The 23,474-nt window shown below is 38.2% G+C and overlaps 1 pseudogene across 1 annotated transcript; it reads right to left on the reverse strand.

The window, feature by feature from the left end:
* Positions 1-1,009: 1,009 nt before the first annotated feature.
* On the reverse strand, positions 1,010-23,314 carry LOC149050874 (uncharacterized; annotated as a pseudogene). The gene is made up of 8 exons (XR_016184106.1): positions 20,335-23,314; positions 19,928-20,037; positions 16,354-16,463; positions 4,474-11,695; positions 4,105-4,208; positions 3,529-3,577; positions 2,268-3,293; positions 1,010-1,837 (listed from the first exon to the last, which is right to left on the reverse strand). The product of XR_016184106.1 is annotated as an uncharacterized LOC149050874 (transcript).
* Positions 23,315-23,474: the final 160 nt, after the last annotated feature.

Consider the following 23,474-nt stretch of genomic DNA (forward strand, 5'->3'; position numbering starts at 1 on the left):
AGGAGGGTGGGAGCCCTTGGAAAGGGGTAGGAAAAGGGAGGGTGGGAAGGAGAAGTCCCAAGGTTGAGGGAACCTTGAAAATTTGAGAAACATTTTGGGGAAAAGAGAATGGAACCACTGCAGGAAAGGGATGGGAAGTGAGAGTCAAAGGTACTTGAAGCGGGAGGTTCATACCCCCTGCCCTTCCCCCCCCCCCCCCTCTACATTTTTATGGCGAGTGACCCCGATTGAAGTCATTACGTCAGAACATTTCAATTAAAAAATCACTTTTATTTGTTTGCAATCTGTTTGCTTTGCACCGTGTGTCTGACTTTCTGCCAAGAATCAACAGGAATCTTCAGATGTTTCAAGAGGCATATAATAGAGCTCCTTTAATTCTTTAACTCCCACGAGTGATCAAGACAGAATTCTCCTTACAATATCTCTACAATATCAACCAAAGAAGTGATGAGAAAAGCGAAAAATATCAATTTGGGGACAATTAGTTGATCCAATACTAAATTCTCTGAACTAACATTATAAGAATTGTAAGGTTGACAGTAAGGAGAGTTACAAATTTGATCTGGGAGTTAAAAGGTTTAGCACAGAAAGGGAGTGCTTTCCAAAACATCTTTGGATTTGTGGTAGGTTGGGTTCGGCACAGTCCCAGGGACTAGCGACATTGGAGTTTTAAAACCCAGAGGTAAATCAAATTAATTTGATTTTAAAGAATGTAGGAATAACAAGGACTTGAGCAATTCATTCATCTGTGGAGGTGCCACTGACAAATGGCCATCACCTCAGAGGCTCAACAACAGCTGAGAACCGTAAATCCTCTACGAGATTCAGAAGTCTATGGTGTTGTCATTTATGCAGAAGTGTTGCAGATTCCGAGTTAATCATTAATTGATCAGCACTGCTTCTGGAGCTTGTGAAAGTAAAAGTGGTCTAAAAACACTCATTTGGTTGTAACAGTGCCTGGGCCTGGCCTATCACATATAATAACCAAATGATATTACATTTAAATGAGAATTTGCACATTTCACTTTTATTAATAAACGAAAAGAATAGTTATGGTTTTTGAAGTTAAAAGTTAAACTCCTTTTAATTTATTTCTAAAACCTTTGAGCTTTAAATTCTTGTTTTTAGTGAAATCGACATGAGTAAATAACATTAATCTATGGCTGCTGATTGACTGTTTGTATGTATATTAGCAATATAAAATTATTTGGAACTTTGCACACACTTGCAAAAGTACCACTGTTCAAAAGAATAATAAATCAGCAGGAATTTGTGGATACATGCTATAATATGAAGGGTAAATATGAACTGGAATTAATTTCAACATGTAGCATGAAACATAACCAGTTAAGCCAAAGAAGTAACATACAAACTTCCACAAAAATGATGGGAAAAAAAACAATGATTTCAGATTGAAAATATAAGCTACAGTGAAGTTAAAACCAATCATGGAAAACTAGTCAGTTAAATGTGTACTATTAAAATTAACAGAGTATTTCCATGGATTTGATTGTAATATAAATATAAACCAAACAAAAAATTAATCAAAGAACACTGTCCTTCAGAAACTACTGAACATGTATCTAGATCTTTCCAAACCCGACTTTACCATATGAAATGGAAAGATCCATATATTTCAAAACATTGTCATACTCTGTGTGGTATTTTGGTATCTTCAACACCTTAGAACAGGTGCCTGCTTCTGCCAAAACTTTGTTTGGTGTCTTTGCAAGAAAGGCAACTGCCAACTTTTCTTCAATGATTGGAGGGAAGGGCCAACCAGTCCACAATTGCAAGTCAGCCCCGCAGTGTTTCTTCATCTTTTGAGCCATCTTAGCTAAAAAAAAAATAAGAAAACAAGACATAAAACTTTACACTTTCTCTTTTTTACCAGAAAAATGACCAAACTTGGGTTTGGGCCTTAACAGTAATTATTCACAACTGTCATGATAAGCCTAAGAAATCTGGTTACAGAATGCACGCAGCATTATCTCTACAATAAGAGTTGTGTAGTAAAAAATAATATACAAGTAAATGTGCAATCTGGAAGTCAAACTCCTTGGCTACAATTTTTAACTTAATAATTTATTTATCTGTAACCCACATACAAGAACCTGCTTAATCTTACTTAGCTAAATAAGTTCTTATATTTTTGGGTTTAAAAATTACAAATTTCACATTTTTTCATCTCACAAGTGACAAAATATAGTCTACTTGTAATTCAACACATGTATGCACTGTAAATCTCATCTGTCATAATAATTTACCTCTCCAAGAATTTGAAGCAGACAGGGACCTGGGATATCTTTGAGAACCAGATGTTCCAAGGCAGTGTCTTGGCTACCACTTATTATGAAGCTGATGACAGCTGGTAAGATACCTTCCACGCCTTTGCATTAATTTGTAAAAGAATGCACAATCATCTTGCCAACAAGGACTTAAAGAAGGAGCTGGATTCTGATATAGATCCCTAATCTTTACTTCAGCACTGTGATTTATTCCTTAACTTGAGTGTTTAATGTTAAATGTTAAATGTGCAGCTTTGGCCTTCTAAGTATTAAAAGAACTGAATATTAAAAAATAATAACATCTTAGTTAGGAGATGAAGTACATAAATATTAACATATTTTCAGTGATAGTTCTGACTTTCATCATCAACAAAGGAAACTATCAACTAAGCAGTAACAAATAGTTCAATTTATCACAGAAAGCCTTGAAAGAAAACAACTAGTTCAATAATATCTTATCTGAGTACTTAGCTTAATAGGCTGAAATATCTGAGTTCAATTGTGTTATTAACTTATGTCTGTGGTTTGTGATTAATACAAGCTTTTCAAGTCTTCTCCCAACATTCCCTATTATGTATGTTCAGGTGCATTTGAGCAAACATACAAGTTCCTGTATATAAACCTACATCAACATTCATTTTCGTCATTCACTTTTTTTCATTCTATTCTTTCTTATATCCATCACTCCATTCAATAGATTATCAATTGCACCAGAAAGATCCAGACTTCCCTGCAGAAGTGCATATATTGAATTTTTTCTGAAGTCTCTCCAGGAAAAATTTCCATCAATTGACTCTCCAAACTTGCTCTATTTTAAAATGACAAAAGTACCCAAATTCTGGTAAGTTAAGTTTGCTGCATTGAAAGTGGTTGCCAAACAACAAAAATATACACTACAGATCAATTTATGTTCTAAAACTGTCTTCCTTTTAAATACTCACCTTCTGAAATTGTGTTCAGCATATCACATTCCTTATTTAGTTTACCACCATCAGAAGAGGTACCCTGGCATTTGAAACATATAACAGTGTGAATTCTGATCTACAGCAACATGTACACTGATAAAGTTAATATTATTTTATATCAAAAAATTAAGGTGTTAGCTTCAATTTGCATTTTAAACTTGTTGTATGGTATTGGAAAGCAGCGTTATCAGTTGAACTTGTGATACATGTAAAGGTGTGCCAGGGAAAAGTTACATCTTAAATTAATTTTTGTTGAGTGAAAAATTGTTACTAACCTACACCAATCCCAGAGACTTTTCAGTTGCTGCCAGGGTTTCAGGCTCCCTTCACACATGAAAGGACACAGTGTAAACATTCCATAAGAATGTAAATGTAGGTTTTTTACCATGATAACACTTTTGGCATTTAATTTGCAATTAACACTATTATATTTTTTATTGCTCAAGTTGTGGTTCCATGTTATCCTCAGTTCAAATTTTGTTTTGCTTTGTTTTAAACTTGTTATCATACATTACCATACCAAAAACAAAGAAAAATAAAGTTTGAACCAAAGAAAAATGCAAATGGTTTCACACAATCATAGGGGTGCACAATACAAATACATGCAGCATGAAATACTAATTTAAAGATAGAAATTGTAACTTGACAGTTACCAGATTTTCACGCACAAAGCATATCAGACTGTACCCTGAGTCTAGTCTAAATTAATTTCCACTGCCACTAACAGAACAGTCTGATGATTGCATTCTGTGTGAAACTCAAGTAACTGTCTACTTACAATTTCTATCTTTAGATTAGTATATAAAGCTGTAAACAGTACAATGACATGTAAGAATGCAAGTATAACTTACTGCGTTCTGATAATGCCTTGGGCCTGGTGCTGCCTAAAGGTGGCCAAAGCCACATCTTCTCCACACTCCAGACCCTTGACACTAAACACATTTTCACCTTTGACCTTTAAACAAAAGCTCTTGTTATCAAACTAGTAACTTCAGATGACTTAAAGAAATAGCTTGGAGGTAGCTGTAGTACAGACATGAATTATTCACTAGGTAGTTTTAATTTCATGCAACACTACTCAAAAACTACAAACCACCCACAGCTTGTAGGGTTCATGAAATTTTACATTCGTAGGGGAAGCCCCTTACCCCCTTTGCAACTATAGTAAAACTAATTCAGGGGGTGGGGGTTTTAATTAAACTGGTCTTGTATCCACTTACCTGTTCAATGCTTGGATTCTCTAACATGTCTAAATCCTTTTGGAGTGGCCTGATGTAGGTCAGTCCTCGGCCAAGTCCGGCAGCGTCGCGCAGGAATGCTACTTTAAGTATCCTCCAGGCGGAGTGGTGATTTAAGAAAGCTTCGAGCTAGGTGACCCACTTCTCAGCAATTCAAACCCACCACTGGCTGACAATTTTGGGTACACGCTTTCAAGTCTGGTTTTTACATCAAGTGCAGTTCCCTTAAACGAAAAAAAAACACTTTCCGGCGTCCAAGCCCTGAGCACTCTGCAACACAATTTTTTTGCGCACGTGAAGGGACAGAAGTAGCTTGTGTGGACCCAAGGCAAAAAAGTTGCGAGTTCAGGTCTCTTTGACTTGAAAGATCCGGGTTTTTTTTAGCCGCTCAAGGTCTTGTAGAGGCAGAAGAGGAACAGGCGGCTGAATAAGGAGCGCAGAGTAATCGAAAATTCTGCATCACTCTCCTATGGGTGGCATTTCCCTGATGTTGTTGCACTGTACACGATGGCCGAGCCTGTCTTTCGCTTAACGTGAAAGCAGCTGTTTCGTCCGCATTTTCATGACCGCTGTTATATGCCTTAATGAGATCTTTAACTTCTTGTAGCAGAGAGATGCACCTCGCGGGGAGATCGTCGACTTCTCCTCGAACGGCAGCTATTTTCAAAGCGAAATTAATTTTCTTTGCGCGGGAACGACCGCATGAATATTCATAAATTATAATGTTTGTCTGTCGAACTTCGTAAAATAAACGCATTCAATTATGTTGGAGTAGTCGCCGGCTAAACTCAAATTTACCGGTTTTTTTTTTCGGTGCTACTTCTTCACTAGGTCCTCGAGGCCTTCTGCGTTCTTAGAAGGAACAGGAATATTCATATTTGAGTCCCGAACGCTTTTTCCTTCTAATATCTCTATTGACAAACCGCTGAATAAAATAATCCGATAATACAATTTCACTACAACCAGAAACTTAGATATTTGAATGATTTATCGTGTGTTTGTTTGTTTGTTTGTTTACTCTCGATGGCGCGATTCTCAGAAATGGCGATGTTGAGTAGGGTGGATCCATCATTTAAACTTTTTTAAACCATTTTAATTTGCTACGAAGCTTACCAAGAATCGCTTTTAGTGTTTTTTTTTTTCAGTTTTGCTGGTAACGTTTTCAAAACAAAGGAACTGTGTTCCAGAGTGAGCAAACACCGCAAGAAAAATTGCTATGTTTATGGTAAGTGATACAAGCATAATGTAGCTTAGCGCTGTAAGATTTTACCTAAAAAAACATGACGGATTTCATATTTAAAAATGATTTTTAAAATTATCAGGATGTAAAACTCACGAAAATGAAGAGATCTGATCAATCGGATTGTGGTTTTGGAATAAGTACCAGAGTGTCTCACAATGAGTAAACTTCTTCCTCTTCAGAATTCAAATATGTCTAAACGCTTAAAATAAGAGAAGAAACCCTTAGCAATAGTGACGGTCGTAAGCGATTAAACTGAGATTGATTCTAAAAAAATATTCGTTACCCATTAATTAACCTTATTGTATCCTTAACGAAATTTGTTATTAATAATAATAATAAGTCTTAAAGTTCGTACGTAAGAACGTACACATGCGTGTCATCTGAAATCTAATACATTGAAAACATTGAACAGGCAACAGAACAAACACGCGTGTCTACATCTACAAAGGCCATCCGAGTATTCTGCAGTAGTTGAGCCAGCTTATTCTAAATAATTCCAACAACATGTTCAGGCCCAAGGCTTCAAACATATATCGCCAAAGCACGATCATAATTTCTTTTCGCCTCCCCTAACCGTAACCCTAACACTAACCCTAAACCCATGACCCGGTTTATTGTGTGCGTCACCTTTATTTTCATACATTTTTCCAACTTCAAGTTGATCAGGTCTTAGCTGTTTCACATAATTGTTCAGTGCACGTGCATGGCTTTCCTTTGCTTCCTGGAAATCACCTAAATTTATGTATACAATACCCAAGTTATTATAAGAAGTTGCGACATCGACATGGTCAGGTCCGAGCTGTTCCAGACGAATGTCCAGTGCACTTGCATGGGTGTCCTTTGCATGCTGGAAATCACCTAGATTTCTGTATGCAATACCCAGGTTATTGTATGAAGTTGCAACATGTGCCTGTTCAGGTCCGAGCTGTCTCACAAAATGTCCAGTGCACGTGCATAGTTGTCCTGTGCTTGCTGGAAATCACCTAGATCTTCGTATACAATACCCAGGTTATTCTAAGAAGTTGCGACATGTACATGCTCAGTTCCGAGCTGTTTCAGACGATGTCCAGTGCACGTGCATAGTTGTCCTTTGCTTGCTGGAAATCACCTAGATTTATGTACACGATACCCAGGTTATTGTAAGAAGGTGCGACATGTACATGTTCAGGTCCGAGCTGTTTCAGACGAATGTCCAGTGCACGAGCATGGCTTTCCTTTGCTTGCTGCAAATCACTTAGGCTTCTGTATACAGTACCTAGGTTATCGTAAGAAGTTGCGACATGTACATGCTCAGGTCCGAGCTGTTTCACATGAATGTCCAGTGCACGTGCATAGTTGTCCTTTGCTTGCCGGAAATCACCTAGATTTCTGTACACAATACCCAGGTAATTGTAAGAACTTGCGACTTCTACTCGCTCAGGTACGAGCTGTTTCACATAAATGTCCAGTGTACGTGCATAGTTGTCCTTTGCTTGCTGGAAATCACCTAGATTTTTGTACAGAATACCCAGGTTATTGTAAGGAGTTGCGACATATACATGCTCAGGTTCGAGCTGTTTCAGACGAATGTCCAGTGCACGAGCATGGCTGTCCTTTGCTTGCTGGAAATCACCTAGACTTCTGTATACAGTACCCAGGTTATTGTAAGAAGTTGCGACATGTACATGCTAAGGTCCAAGCTGTCTCACATAAATGTCCAGTGCAAGTGCACAGTTGTCCTTTGCTTGCTGGAAATCACCTAGATTTATATATGCAATACCCAGGTTATTGTATGAAGTTGCGACATGTACGTGCTCAGGTCCGAGCGGTCTCACATCAATTCGTTTTTTCACATTAATAATTCACATTCGTTTCAGACGAATGTCCAGTGCACGTTCATGGCTGTCCTTTGCTTGCTGGAAATCACCTAGATTTTTGTATACAATACCCAGGTTATCGTAAGAAGTTGCGACATGTTCATGCTTAGGTCCGAGCTGTTTCACATAAATTTCCAGTGCACGTGCATAGTTGTCCTTTGCTTGCTGGAAATCACCTAGACGTCTGTATACAGTACCTAGGTTATCGTAAGAAGTTGCGACATCTACATGCTCAGGTCCCAGCTGTTTCAATCGAATGTCCAGTGCACGTGCATGACTGTCCTTTGCTTGCTGGAAATCACCTAGATTTATGTATACAGTACCCAGGTTATCGTAAGAAGTTGCCACATCTACATGCTCAAGTCCGAGCCGTTTCACAGAAATGTCCAGTGCACGTGCATAGTTGTCCTTTGCTTGCTGGAAATCACCTAGCTTTATGTACACAATACCCAGGTTATCATAAGAAGTTGCGACATCTACATGCTCAGGTCCGAGCTGTTTCAGACGAATGTCCAGTGCACGTGCATGGCTGTCCTTTGCTTGCTGGAAATCACCTAGATTTCTGTATACAATACCCAGGTTATCATAAGAAGTTGCTACATGTACATGCTCAGGTCCAAGCTGTTTCACATAAATGTCCAGTGCACGTGCATAGTTGTCCTTTGCTTTCTGGAAATCACCTCGATTTGTGTACACAATACCCAGGTTATTGTAAGAAGTTGCGACATGTACATGCTCAGGTCCGAGCTGTTTCACATAAATGTCCAGTGCACGAGCATGGCTGTCCTTTGCTTGGTGGAAATCATCTTGACTTGTATATACAGTGCCCAGGTTATTGTAAGAAGTTGCGACATGTACATGCTCAGGTCCGAGCTGTTTCAGACGAATGTCTAGTGCACGTGCATGGCTGTCCTTTGCTTGCTGGAAATCACCTAGCTTTATGTACACAATACCCAGGTTATCATAAGAAGTTGCGACATGTACATGCTCAGGTCCGAGCTGTTTCAGACGAATGTCCAGTGCACGTGCATGGCTGTCCTTTGCTTGCTGGAAATCATCTAGATTTCTGTATACAATACCCAGGTTATCATAAGAAGTTGCGACATCTACATGCTCCGGTCCGAGCTGCTTCAGACGAATGTCCAGTGCACGTGCATAGTTGTCCTTTGCTTGCTGGAAATCACCTAGATCTGTGTACACCATACCCAGCTTTTCATAAGAAGTTGCGACACTAACATGCTCAGGTTTGAGCTGTTTCAGACGAATGTCCAGTGCACGTGCATGACTGTCCTTTGCTTGCTGGAAATCACCTAGATTTCTGCGTGCAGTACCCAGGTTACTATAAGAAGTTGCGACATCTACATGCTCAGGTCCGAGCTGTTTCACGTAAATGTCCAGAGCACGTGCATAACTTTCCTTTGCTTGCTGGAAATCACCTAGATTTTGGTACACAGTACCCAGGTTATTGTAAGAAGTTGCGACATGTACATGCTCAGGTCCGAGCAGTTTCACGCAAATGTCCAGAGCACGTGCATGGCTGTCCTTTGCTTGCTGGAAATCACCTACCTTTATGTACACAGCACCCAGGTTATCATAAGAAGTTGCGACATGTACATGCTCAGGTCCGAGCTGTTTCAGACGAATGTCCAGTGCACGTGCATGGCTGTCCTTTGCTTGCTGGAAATCACCTAGATTTCTGTATACAATACCCAGGTTATCATAAGAAGTTGCGACATCTACATGCTCAGGTCCGAGCTGTTTCACATAAATGTCCAGTGCACGTGCATGGCTGTCCTTTGCTTGCTGGAAATCACCTAGATTTGTGTACACAGTACCCAGGTTATTGTAAGAAGTTGCGACATCTACATGGTCAGGTCCGAACTGTTTCAGAAGAATGTTCAGTGCACTTTCATTGAACTTCTTCGCTTGTTCTAAGTTACCCATATGGTTGTGTGTGGTTCCCACACAGAGGTACAGGTTTGCTTTTTCTAGAGTGTCGTTTGCGCTACATGAGTGGTGGATTTCCAAGGCTACTTCGAAGTAGTTCATTGCAGCTTTGTATTCACAATGATCTAGACACATTTGTCCGAGGATCGGAAGGCCATTAAGATAATCTTGTAGGAGAATAACACCCATTGTGCTGACTTGAGATAATTCTTGTATAGGAAATAGATATTTATCCTCCAGGATCAATTTTCTTAGGTGGGGAACAACTTTTGAGCCGATGATAAAGGTATCAAAGTCATCGACCTTGGCAAATGATGCAACAGCTCCAACAACGGCTTTCATGTACAAATCCTTTGCATAATCTGTTTTCAAAAAATCAAGTACAAATCGAACAACTCCATGCACTCGGATATAGACTCTGTCTCCTTCTTCTTCAGATAATAACAAGGAACATCGATTTATCCTCGATGCGATCCACTCTTTATCACCAAGTTCTTCATCCATTTCCATGATATAATTGACAGCGACGTCTTGAGGTATTGGGTGAGGTGAACAAAGAGCGAGAAAAGTGAACAGGTGATTGATAACTCTTTCGGTCGTCATCACTTTTTCCACTGCAAGTGTTATTGCTGTTGTCATGGACTTCTTGTAGCTTGGATTTGTCTCAGCAAGAATAGTCTCTGTCGTATTTCGTTGACCGCCTAAAAGTTTCTCCAGATAGTCGCCCCAGCCAAAGTTGACAGATACTTTACTCTGCCGAACTTCTCGCACATAAATGGAGGCACTCGCTAAGGCAAGAGGTTGATAGTCTAATGCCTGTGCAACTTCATCTTCCATTTCACGGTCATTCACCCCTGACAGGAGTGTTAACGAAGAGCGGGCATCATCTGGATGCATTCCTTTGCTGACTGAGACATGTTGGATAAGAGAATTTGTCAAAGGGATAGAAAAAGCGTCTTGTGTTGTTATCAGCAACTGACCTCTTACCCACTGTTCGTCTCCTGCATCTGGTAAGTGTCCATGTATTTGAGACACATTACTGACGTTATCGACTACAAGGAGCCATGACGTATAGTAAGAAATTCTCGCGCCTACCAGCGTCTTAAGACTTGTAATCTTTTCGTCTACACATAGGTTTTTGGAGTTGAGAGTGTTTGTAACTGCATACTCCGGACATTTACAGTGTCGAGCGAAAACGACATAGGATTCCAAAAGCGTTTCTGAATTTTCAGCATTCAGGGTCATAACAAATGAAGTCTTAAAAGGATTTTCTTTGACTTCGTCGTAGAATTGCTTGGCTACCAAACGAGCCAGCTGCGATTTTCCACTTCCCGGATTTCCAGATACATACAAGGTGCTTATAGCATCATCATTAGCATATTTGAGGGCTCTGAGCTGTTGGGCAATTTTACTAACCTCAGAATCGCGGCCTGTGACGTCGTGCGTAGGTTTTAGGGGAAGAACACAAAATGGAAACACACTTGTAAGAAGCTGCTGCTCAAGGACCTGTCGCTGCTCCTCTTTTTCTAGCAGCTCCTTACCCCTCTTGAGAAGCTCATTATCTTTGTCCTGAAGTTTTCTTTTTTTCTCTTGAACGTCTTGATTAAGATCGTCAACCGTCTTTAAGATATTTGTCAATTCTTCCGTTGGGAAACTTGTTTGACTTTGAATATCTTGGATTTTCTGTATGGGAAGACCGAGTGACAGAAATGCACTTTTAACTTTTAAAATCACACTTTGGAAATCTTTTTCCAAAAGGTGTCCTCGTGGCATATGCGCAAAGTCTTCATTACGCAACTTCCTGAGGTCATCCACGTGTGATTGGACAGTTGGATTCAGGCCATGGATGCAGTCTGAATAAAGAATGGCGTAAAACAGCATGGTGCAATCCCATTCAGCTGTGTCACCGTTTTTCATGGTTGTCAGCAGACGAGCGTTTCGGCTCCTCTTACGAGAGGATTCGCCATTCCAAAAGTCCAGTCCATTGTTAGGTTGATCTTTCCATTCTCCCCGTGTTCTCCGGTAGCGGTTGTCCCATTCTTGTTTAAAAATTATTCGCAAGCCCTCTGTTAGTACATCGGTGACAACATAGCAAATTCTGTAGTAGTTTAATTGCTCTGAAGAGTATTTCAGTGCAGTGGCCATTTTCAGTCAGCCCCTACAAAAAATCACAATTTTGTCCATTGTTAGCTCATTCACCCAGTCATTACCAGTCTGTTTCGCAGCCGTTCTGGAGAGTGTTACGTTACCCACCAGAAAGCATGATCCTTTAATGGAGGGCGAGATAGCCTAAAAGAACCGCTGTGGAAAACGTTTCGACCATAGCAATTTTAAAACAGTTGCAAGGAATGGAGAGATTGATTACTGGATTCAAAATTGAATTACGATGACAACTGAAAAACATCACAATAGAGCTAACTATAAGCTAAGGGATACAAAATTGCTACTCGGGCCCTAGCTCTCACGCTGAATGGCCTTCTCTTGCAATGTGTAAACAGAACTGCATTGCATTACAGAAATTTGTTAGTTATTCAATTTGAATCATTCAGGGACATAAAACCACTAGAGCGAAACCATAAATTCTTACTAGATTATCTCATCACTTATATATTCATTCATTTACTTGTTGATCCATATATTGGTTGACTCCCCATGCTTCAGCCATTCTTATTTATTTGGGAACTGTTTTTTTTATTTCCTTAGCAAGGTGTTTGTTTTCATGCTACTTTCAGACTTTGACATTCGATGTCAGATCCTGCGATGTCATCTTTTGATTTGTTGTTTTGCGCTAAAGAACTACAAACATAAGAAAGGTAACCGCAGTTTAGTTAACGATAGGGGCTGGAGGCTCGAAGCTTGACATTGCTTAGTTGAGCATTGACGTTAGTTGAGTTGATAGCCACGACTGACTTCTTTTTTTTCACAGTCGTTTTTTGAGGAACTGCTAGCTCCCACTTCAAACATATTTCTTTTAGTAGGCTGTAGTATGTTAACAACAATTCACCGAAGTGAAGGAGGCTAGTGGTAGATAGGCGAGGGAGGCGGCGAGTGCCGACAAGAAGATGAACAGCTGTTTTAGTATGTACTAAAAGATTAAGATAACATAGCTCAAATAGATGATTTGAGCTGATTAAATTCCCGCGCGTGTTCCCTGGAGGTCAATAGTCGGTTGACAATTATTCCGTGAGCGTGCGTTGGATATGAGATGGTAAATGGCAGCACCGACGAGCGAGTGCTCAGTATTTTCTTAGCGAAAAGTATGGCCGCCATCTTTTATTTTAATGACAGCGGAAGGCTGGGAATAGAAAGAAATTTATACCAGGAGGGGGTCAACGGTCAAAATAAGGAGGGAGGGGGGGGAGTGAAGTTTGCGCCTACCTGGGGTCATTGTTATTTTACAAAACTCCGTTCGTCCACAAACGGAGTTCCTGATTGGTGCGGTTAAGCTCCAGCCGAATCTCAAGCCGAATGTGTCATTTAAGAAAGAGAAAGAGAAAGATGGCAAACTATGTTGATGAAAAAGTTGCTAGTTTCGATTCCGTTTTCGACGAGGCACTTAAGTGTCTGGAAAAAGCATCTTCGATAGCATCAACGGTAGCTTCGCTCACGGATTGTCGTTTGGAGGATATAGAGTGCGCAAATATCAACTCATATTTACGTCAGTAATAGAGGCTTTTGCGAAGCCATTTCTCTCGTCAATGAAAAAAAAAAACAAGTAAAATAAAAAATAAAAACAGCCACACCGTTTCACTAGAATATGCTGGTTTGCATCAAACAATTTATGGCGAGTAAACCTTCGAGTGCAGTTGTTTATTCGCTTCAAAGTATTGTTTACGATCAAATTGAAGAAAAATTGTTGAATGGATTAATGGCGGCATCATAGCGATGCCATTGCGAAATAGTTTCGTTGCAAATGTTTTAGTTATCGCTTCCGAGCGTAAAATATTTGTAATTGAAATCTAGAATATCAACTTTTAAACTAACCGTTTTGAGAGCTTCTGGACTTATAGCAGCAGACGTTTCTAGTTTCATAAAAAAGCAGCAACAAAGACACATTCAGCAATCAACGACATTAACATGAAAGTGAAACCGGGTTTTGTTACGAAGCGGCGCGGCTTCTTTTCAAAACGTTTATTTTTGTGCTGTCAGAGACTGGTGAATGATACTACTTGATCCCTATGTCAGTTATGTCAGTGAAGCATTCAGTACCACACGTACTGCTCCATGAATAAAGGAGTTATTTTATGATCTGCCGATCTGGGCTTTTTGGCTCAAATCTATCCATCTGAGTCAGAAGAAGGTATCAGTTTGAATGTGGAGAACAAATGTACGATAATGCCGCTTGAAAATACTTGGGAGACATTCATATTGACTCATCGGATCCTGTAAAAGCTTATAAATTTTACATCCAGCGTCCAAAATAGCATGAGGCAGTTGAAGAATAACACATCTGGTTTGATCAAACATCACGCACGTCTTTAGAAAAGGTTAATTTATACGAATCTTGATATAGGTACAGAAAAAGAAAACTTTCATTTTACCGTCAACACACGTTTCGGACGAATTAAAATCTAGCTTGACTTAACACAAGAGGATAAATGCATCAAAATTCTGACCTCAGGGCGGTTTATGATGGAAGAGGTTTTAGCCATAGTAGGAATTTCCTTTTTCTCTGTTTACTTGAATGCTTTATTTTGTTTTGTCGTAGGCGGTTTTGTTTTTTGCTTCCTAATTCTACATCAGTTTCGTACACCTGTACTTGGGTTAATCACTCTCATTCAGCGTGGTGACAGCAGTGAGGAACATTGCTTTTATTATGATTCTACTGTCGTCTTGCTTTTAATTTCTTTTTTTCCTTTCTATGGCATAGTTCTTGTTTTTAATTCACCCCGCGATGTAAAAACTGTCCAAACCTGATTACTATGATCCTTCAACTTAGCTGTTATCAGTTGAGTTCGAGTATCCTATCCTTGAACGAGCTTGTTTTGAAAGTAAGTTTCTTGAAAGATCCACTGTTACATTCCATGGATAGTGAATAATTCTTAATTTCAACAGTTTTGACGGAAGCACAAAAAAAAACAACAAAAAAAAAAACTATAATCAAAGAAACTTTTACTGTTTTACTGACTAATCCTCGAAATCCATTCTACTGATTTCTTCATTTGCATTGCGTGGACCTCTGTTTTTTGTCTTTTTTTTTTTCCTTCCTAATTCTTTATCAGTTTCTTATGCCTGTGGGTTAATCACTCCCATTCAGCGTGTTGACAGTAGTGACAGACATTGCTTTTATTATGATTTTACTACCATCTTGTTTTGCATTTTTTTGTTTGTTTTTTTTCTTGTTTTTTGTTTTTTCTTCCTGTGGCATAGTGCTCGTTTTTAATACACGCTGCTGTTTTAGTATTGCGCGATGCCAAAACTGTTTAAAAAACCTGATTAACGAGATCCTTCAACTTAGTTGTCATCAGTTGAGTTCGAGTTCCCTGTCCTTGAGCGATCTTGTTTTGAAAGCAAGTTCCTTAAAAGATAAATAACTCAATTTTAACGGCAATAGTTTTGACGCAAGCACAATCACATGCTCTTTAACCGGGAAGCTATGCAAAAAACGATAAATTAAAGAAGCTTTAACTGTTTTACTGACTACTCTGTTTACTGTTCTACTTACTACTCGTCATACGTTTCACTGATTTCTTCATTTGCATTGCGTGGACCTTCGTTAACTTTTTTTTTAGCGACCGAAAAGGACAGAACAGACAGCATTCGTCCCTGACCGACGAAAATCAACCTTCCACTCTAATTGGAACTAATTACTTCGTTATGAACAGTTTTCAAAGTCTATGGAAAAACCACATTGAATCATCTGATTTGCTAACTTTGAATTCTTCTTTATTCGTAGCATCTCGACCGTGTTTTGTTGTTTACAATCTGTTGTTTGAACTCAAATAGCAGCATGAAAGTGAAACCAATCTTTGATTCTAAGATGGGTTTATTCGTCTCGTGACAATAAGCATCAGTGCCTGTTTTTGTGCCTTCAAATAGGCACAGAGGGAATTCAAAATGACCCGAGCAATTGCAAAACTTCGATACGTTTACGCAACGTTTAAGGACAAATCGGCATCTATTCTCCATTCAGATGTTATGAAAACCTGAAATCCTTAACGTAGAGGATAAACAAACAAAGTTTGAACGGTCAAATGATCATTGGCACGAGCGCAATTGAGCAAACACATGGATTTGCGTTGTTCTTAAGATGTTGGTGGATAAGAGCTACAGATATACCCGCGGGTTTGAGGCAATCAGTGACCTCATTGGTGTATAAACTATACACTGATATGCTTTTTAGCCCGATTAACGCCTGCATTTTGAGATTTCTTTCGTACAAATAGGTGAATTTTGATATGCAAATAAAGGTCGAAGAGAAGACTCTCCTCTGACCACGCTTGTATGAAAAATATTTCAGCTGAAGTTTCAATAATTTGTCTGTGAACTTATCGAAAGCACCTTGTAACTTTTAGAATTCTGTGAGCTATATTATTGCAGTCGCTGCGCGCTGGACAAAATCTGTGAAATTTACACTTTCGATCGCTGTCCATACGGGTGTACTGGCCAAAAATCGTTTTTGACTTGTGGCGACGCAAAAAAAGAGAATTGGAGAACAACTAAACTATTTTTGAAACATGTGTCCTAAACCCTTTTCATGGGCAAAAAATAAAAGAAAACTTTTTTTCTGTCGGGAAGTCGAGAGGACCGCTCTTAGCGAGGGTTGCCTTTAAACTAAGCAATAATAAAATCATGAATCACAAACCAGTCATATACCTGATTGAGTGTGCCTCTTGTGTCCTTGTTTATCTCTGTTTTGACGGAAGACTCTGTTCCTTGATTCAATCAGCTAATAATCACCTCTTGCTTCCTTCAGTAAATGAATGCTGAAACAGCAAGTATGCACTTAACTCTTAATCACTCGAAACATTAATTCAATCATTGAATAAAGATTCTACGTTTTAGTTTGATACCTTGAGAAAGAAATCGTTTGTTTAATGAGTATTACGCCGAAATGAGCTTTACCAGCTTTTAAGCGGTGCGGCTTCTTTTCAAAATGTTTATTTTTGCTTTCTAAGACTAGTAAATGATATGACTTGACCCCTTTGTCAGTTATGTCAGTGAAGCATTCAGTGCAGCACGTACTGTTCCACCAATATAGGAATTTTTTATGATCTGCCGATCTGGGCTACTTTTGGCTCAAATCTATCCATCTGAGTCAGAAAAATCGAAATAGAATCGAAAAATATAGTAGCAGGCATGGATAGTTTCATTTAGAAAGCAACAATAAAGTCACATTCCGCAATCAACGACATCTACATTTACAGTGAAACAGGGTTTTGTTACGAAGCGGCGCGGCTTCTATTCAAAATGTTTATTTTTGTGCTGTCTAAGACTGCGGGTAAATGATATGACTTGACTCATTTGTCAGTTATGTCAGTCAAGCATTCAGTGCAGCACGGACTATTCCACGAATATAGGAATTTTTTATGCTCTGCCGATCTGGGCTATTTTTAGCTCAAATCTATCCATCGGAGTCAGAAGAAGGTATAAGTTTGAATGTGGAGAACAAATGTACGATTATGCCGCTTGAAAATTCTGGAGAGAGATTCATAATGACTCATCGGATCCTGTAAAAGCTTATAAATTTCACATCCAGTGTTCAAAATAGCCTGAGACAGATGAAGAATGCACATTTCGTTTGATAAGATTTTAATGAACATCACGTCTTTAGAAAAGGTGAATTTCTACGAAAAAGAGAAAAAGAAGACTTTATTTTGCCGTCAAAACACGTTTCGGACGGAATAAAATCCAGCTTGACCAAACGCAAGAGAATAAATTCATGAAAATCCTAACCTCAGGGCGGCTTAGGATGGAAGAGGTTTGTCTGCTTTAATAAGTTTCTTTGTCACTGATACGACTTGTGAACAACAGGTCACGAGCATCAATAGGTTTAGCTATAGTAGGAATTTATTTTTGTTTTTGTTATTTTCTGTTTAATCGTTTTGTTTTGTTTCTTCCTAATTCTTTATCAGTTTTTGGTAGGTCTGTGGGTTAATCACTCCTATTCAGCGTGGTGACAGTAGTGAGAGACTTTGCTTTTACTATGATTTTACTACCATCTTGTTTTACATTTCTTTTGTTTTGTTTTGTCGTTTTTTGTTTTTTCTTCCTATGGCATAGTACTTGTTTCTAATACACGCCGCTCTTTCATTAATGCGCGATGTCAAAACTGTTTAAACCCGGTTAATGAGATCCTTCAACTTAGTTGTTTTCAGCTGAGTTCGAGTTTCCTGTCCTTGAGCGACCTTGTTTCGAAAGTAAGTTCCTTGAAAGATAAATAACGCTCAATTTTAACTGCAACAGTTTTGACGGAAGCACAATCATGTGCTCTTTAACCGGGAAGCTATGCAAAAAACGACAAATTAAGGAAGCTTTTACTGTTTTACTGACTACGCTGTTTACTTTTTGACTGACTACTCCTCGACATATGTTTCACTTATTTCCTCATTTGCATCGCGTGGACCTAGGTTAACTTTTTTTTAGCGACAGAAAACGACAGAACAGAAGTCTTTCTCCCTGATCGACGAAAATCAATCTTTTACTCTAATTGGAACGAATTACTTATATATGAACAATTTTCAAAATCCATGGAAAAACCACATTCAATAATCTTGTTTGCTAACTTTGAATTCTTCTTTATTCATAGCATCTCGACCCGTGTTTTGTTGTTTACAAGCTGTAAACAGCAAATCTTCTATTAGGAGTTTGAATGTTTGAATGGATCTTAAAAATATAATTTTAGCCTCATAGTGCTTAGTTTCAGGGTTGAGCTAGTCCAGTATTTGTTGATAAGACTCAAGAAACATAATTGATTGCTTCAATGATCAAACACTGTGTTCTTGAATGTGGTAGGATCCATGTCATTACAAAAATGAATATAGAGGAAAAAGCAATGAATTTAGACGGAACCTTCGAAATAATGCTGATGTAACAAGAACTTACTAGTGAGGAGAATTAAGATTTATTACCACATGAGAAATTTCAGGTATGGAGAGCCATAGGTTGAATTTGCATTTATACTTCTTGTTTTTTCGAAATTTTCCTTTCTAGATTTTATTTGCTGATTCCTTTTATAGTCCAGCTTTCGCCCCTTGAACTGCTTTACTATCATGACAAAATAGACAGCAAGCTAAATCTGGCGTGAAAATATGCTCTCTTACTTGTCTGCACACATGAGCTGTTACGAAGAGTAAACAGTTTTTTAATAAAGAAGTGCTTGACAATCAGTGCACTTCGAGGGACGGATAACGACAACTCGTAACTGTCTTCAGGATGGATTACAACGGAAATAGCCTGAGACAGATGAAGAATGTACCTCTCGTTTGATAAGATTTTACTGAACATCACGCACGTCTTTAGAAAAGGTGAATTTGTACGAATCTTGCTTCAGGTAGAGAAAAAGAAAACTTTCATTTTGCCGTCAACACACGTTTCGGACCAAATAAACTTCAGCTTGACTAAATACATCAAAATCCTGACCTCAGGACGGCATATTGTGGAAGAGGTTTGTCTGCTTTTAATCAAGTTTCTTTGTCATTGATGTGATTTACGGAAGAGAAATCACGAACATCGATAAGTTTAGCCATAGTAGGAATTTTCTTTTTTCTGCTAAATCGTTTTGTTTTGTTTTTGTTCTTCCTAATTCTTCATCAGTTTCGTATGCCTGTGGGTTAATCAACATTACTTTTATTATGATTTTACTATCATCTTGTTTTGCGTTAATAATCAAAACATTATGTTCTTGAATGCGGAGGGATTTATCTCATTTCATACTACAGGGGCAAAAGCAATAAATTTAGACGGAACCTTCGAAATAATGCTGCTGTTACGAGAACTGACTGGTGAGGAGAATTAAGATTTATTACCCCATAAGAAATTTCAGGTATGGAGTGCCATAGGTCAAATTTACAATTATATTCCATGCTTTTTCTAAATTGTCCTTTGTATCTTCTATTCCTTTCTTCCTTTTAGAGTCCAGCTTTCGCCCCTTGAACTACTTTACTATTATGACAAAATAAGCAGTGGGAAAAACCTGGCGCAAAAATATGCTCTCTCACTTGTCTGCACACATTAGCTGTTACGAAGAACGAATAGTTCTCTAATAAAGAAGTGCTTGAAAATCGGTGCACTTCGAGGAACGGATAACGACAACTCGTAATTGTCTTCAGGATGGATAACAACGGAAGAACTTTTTCCCATTCATTGCACTTGCTTAATGACGCTGTCTTTGCGTGGAACTATTAAACTAAGCAATCACAAAATCACGAATCACAACCCAGTCATATACCTGATTGAGTGTGCCTCTTGTGTCCTTGTTTATCTCTGTTTTGACGGAAGACTCTGTTCCTTGATTCAATCAGCTAATAATCACCTCTTGCTTCCTTCAGTAAATGAATGCTGAAACAGCAAGCATGCATTTAACTTTAAATCACTCGAAACATTAATTCAATCTCTGAATAACGATTTTACGTTTTAGCTTGCTACCTTAAGAAAGAAATCGTTTGTTTAATGAGTATTACGCCGAAATGAGCTTTACCAGCTTTGAAAATCCAGAGGTGCTTCTAAATTAGTTGCAGTAATTATCATAATGATACCATTGTGAAATAGTTTCGCTTGTCCAGTAAATATTCAGTTTCCGCTCCTGAGCGTTAAACATTTGTGATTGAAATATAGAATATTAATTTTTAAACTAACCGTTTTAAGAGCTTCTGGAAAAATATAGTAGCAGACATGGATAACTTCATTTAAAAAGCAACAATAAAGTCACATTCCGTAATCAACGACATCTACATGAAAGTGAAACAGGGTTTTGTTACGAAGCGGCGCGGCTTCTTTTCAAAATGTTTATTTTTGTGCTGTCTAAGACTGCGGTTAAATGATATGACTTGACCCATTTGTCAGTTATGTCAGCGAAGCATTCAGTACAGCACGTACTGTTCCACGAATATAGGAATTTTTTTTATGATCTTCCGATCTGGGCTATTTTTGGCTCAAATCTATCCATCTTAGTCAGAAGAAGGTATCAGTTTGAATATGGAGAGCAAATGTACGATTATGCCGCTTGAAAATTCTGGAGAAAGATCCATATAATGACTCATCGGATCCTGTAAAAGCTTATAAATTTCTCATCCAGTGTTCAAAATAGCCTGAGACAGATGAAGAATGCACATCTCGTTTGATAAGATTTTACTGAACATCACGCATGTTTTGTTTTTGTTTTTTCTTCCTATGGCATAGTGCTCGTTTTTAATACACGCTGCTGTTTTAGTATTGCGCGATGTAAAAACTGTGTAAAACCTGATTAATGAGTTCCTTCAAATTAGTTGTCATCAGTTGAGTTTAAGTTTGCTGTCCTTGAGCGACCTTGTTTTGAAAGCAAGTTCCTTAAAAGATAAATAACTCTCAATTTTAACTGCAGCAGTTTTGACGGAAGCACAGTCAAAAAAATTATATATTAAAAAAGCTTTTACTGTTTTACTGACTACTCTGTTTACTGTTCTGCTTACTACTCCTTTTCATTTGTATTGCGTGGACCTTGGTGAACTTTTTCTTTTAAAGACAGAAAACTACAAAACAGACACCTGATCGACGGAAATCAATCTTTCATTCTAACTGGAACAAATTTCTAATATAAGAACAATTTTCAAAGTCCATGGAAAAATCCCATTTCATGATCTGATTTGTTAACTTTGAATTCTTCTTTAGCATCTCGACCCGTGTTTTGTTGTTTTCAAGCTGTTATTTGAACTCAAATAGCAACACTAGGAAAGTGAAACTAATCTTTGGTTCCTAGAGAGGTTTTCCATCTCTTGACAGTAGTATCAGTGCCTGTTTTTGTGCCTTCAAATAGGCACAGAAGGGGATTCAAAATTACCTAAGAAATTGCAAACCTTCCATTAGGAGTTTGAATGTTTGAACAGATCTTCAGAATAGAATTTTAGTCTCATGCTGCTTGGTTTCAGGGTTGAGCTTGTCCGGTATTTGTTGATAAGACTCAAGAAACATAACTGATTGATTTAATAATCAAAACATTATGTTCTTAGATGTGGAAGGATTTATCTCCTTACAAATTACAGGAGCGAAAGGAATAAATTTAGTCAATATGCTCTCTGACTTGTCTGCCCACATAAGCTGTTTCGAGAAGCGAAAGGTTTTCCAGTAAGGAAGAGCTTGAAAATTAGTGCACTTCGAGGAACTGATAACGACATTTCGCAACTGTCTCTAGGATGGATAACAACGGAAGAAGTTTGTAATATTCATTACACTTGGTTAATAACGCTATACGGAGTCATGCACGCACATCATATTTTACGGTCCCTTTACATTGTATCTCCTACAACTTAGCTCTCATCAGTTGAGTTTGAGTTTCCTGTCCTTTAGCGACCTTGTTTTGAAAGTAAGTTCCTTGAAAGATCTACTGTTACATTCCATGGATTATAAATAACTCTGAATTTCAACTGCAGCAGTTTTGACGGAAGCACAATCATGTGCTTTTTAACCGGGAAGCGATGCCATAAAACGATGAATCATAGGAGCTTTTCCTGTTTTACTGACCACTCTGTTTACTGTTTTTCTAATTTATCCTCGACAGCCGTTCTAATGATTTCTTCATTTGCATTGCGTGTACCTCTGTTTATTTTTTTAGCGACAGAAAACGACAGAACAGACAGCATTTGTCCCTGATCGACGAAGATCAATCTTTCACTCTAATTGGAACGAATTACTTAGTTATGAACAATTTTCAAAGTCCATGGAAAAACCACATTCAATTGTTAACTTTGAATTTTTTTTATTCATAGCATCTCGTTGTTTACATGCTGTTGTTTGAACTCAAATAGCAACATGAAAGTGAAACCAATCTTTATTTCCCAGAGGGTTATATTCATCTCGTGACAGTAAACATCAGTGCCCGTCTTTTTGCCTTTAAATGGGCACAGAAAGGGACTTAAATGACCTAAGAAATTGCAAATCTTCCATTAGGACTTTGAATGTTTGAACGGATCTCGCAATAGGATTTTAGTCTCATGGTGCTTGGTTTCAGGATTGAACTAGTCCGGTATTTGTTGATGAGAGTCAAGAAATATAATTGATTGATTTGATAATCAAAATATTATGTTCTTAGATGTGGAAGGATTTTTCTTCGAACATGTTTCAAGGGCAAAAGTACTAAATTTATTCGGAAACTTCGAAATAATGCTGCTGTCACAAGAACTAGTGGCAAGAATTTAGGTTTATTTAGACATGAGAGATTTCAGGTATGGAAAGCCATGGGTCGAATGTACAATCCTTTTTGTTTATTCTAAATTGTCCTTTGTATATTTTATTCGGTGATTCCTTTTAGAGTCCAGCTTTCTTTCGCCTCTTGAATTTCTTTACTATCATGACAAAATAGGCAGTGGGAAAAATCTGGTGCGAAAATATGCACTCTTACTGGTCTGCATATAAAAGCAGTTTCGAGAGGCGTAAGGTTCTCCAATAAAGAAGTGCTTGAACATCAGTGCACTTCGAGGAACGGATAACGACAACTCGTAACTGTCTTCAGTTCAGGATGGAGAACAACAGGAGAAGTTTGTCTTATTCATTGCACTTGCTCAATAACATTATATTGAGTCACGCGCACATTATATTTTACGACCTCTTTACACTGATATTCTTTGCATGCAGCTAATTAAACTAAGCAATCATGAAATCATATACCTGATTGAATGTGCCTCTTGTGTCCTTGTTTATCACTGTTTTGGCGGAAGACTCTGTTGCTTGATTCAGTTAGCTAGTATTCACCACTTGCTTCCTTCAGTAAATAAATGCTGAAACAGCAGGTATGCAGTTTAAAT

The sequence above is a fragment of the Pocillopora damicornis genome, chromosome 2 (genome assembly GCF_964200805.1).
Source record: "Pocillopora damicornis chromosome 2, jaPocDami1.2, whole genome shotgun sequence".
Lineage (NCBI taxonomy): Eukaryota > Metazoa > Cnidaria > Anthozoa > Scleractinia > Pocilloporidae > Pocillopora > Pocillopora damicornis.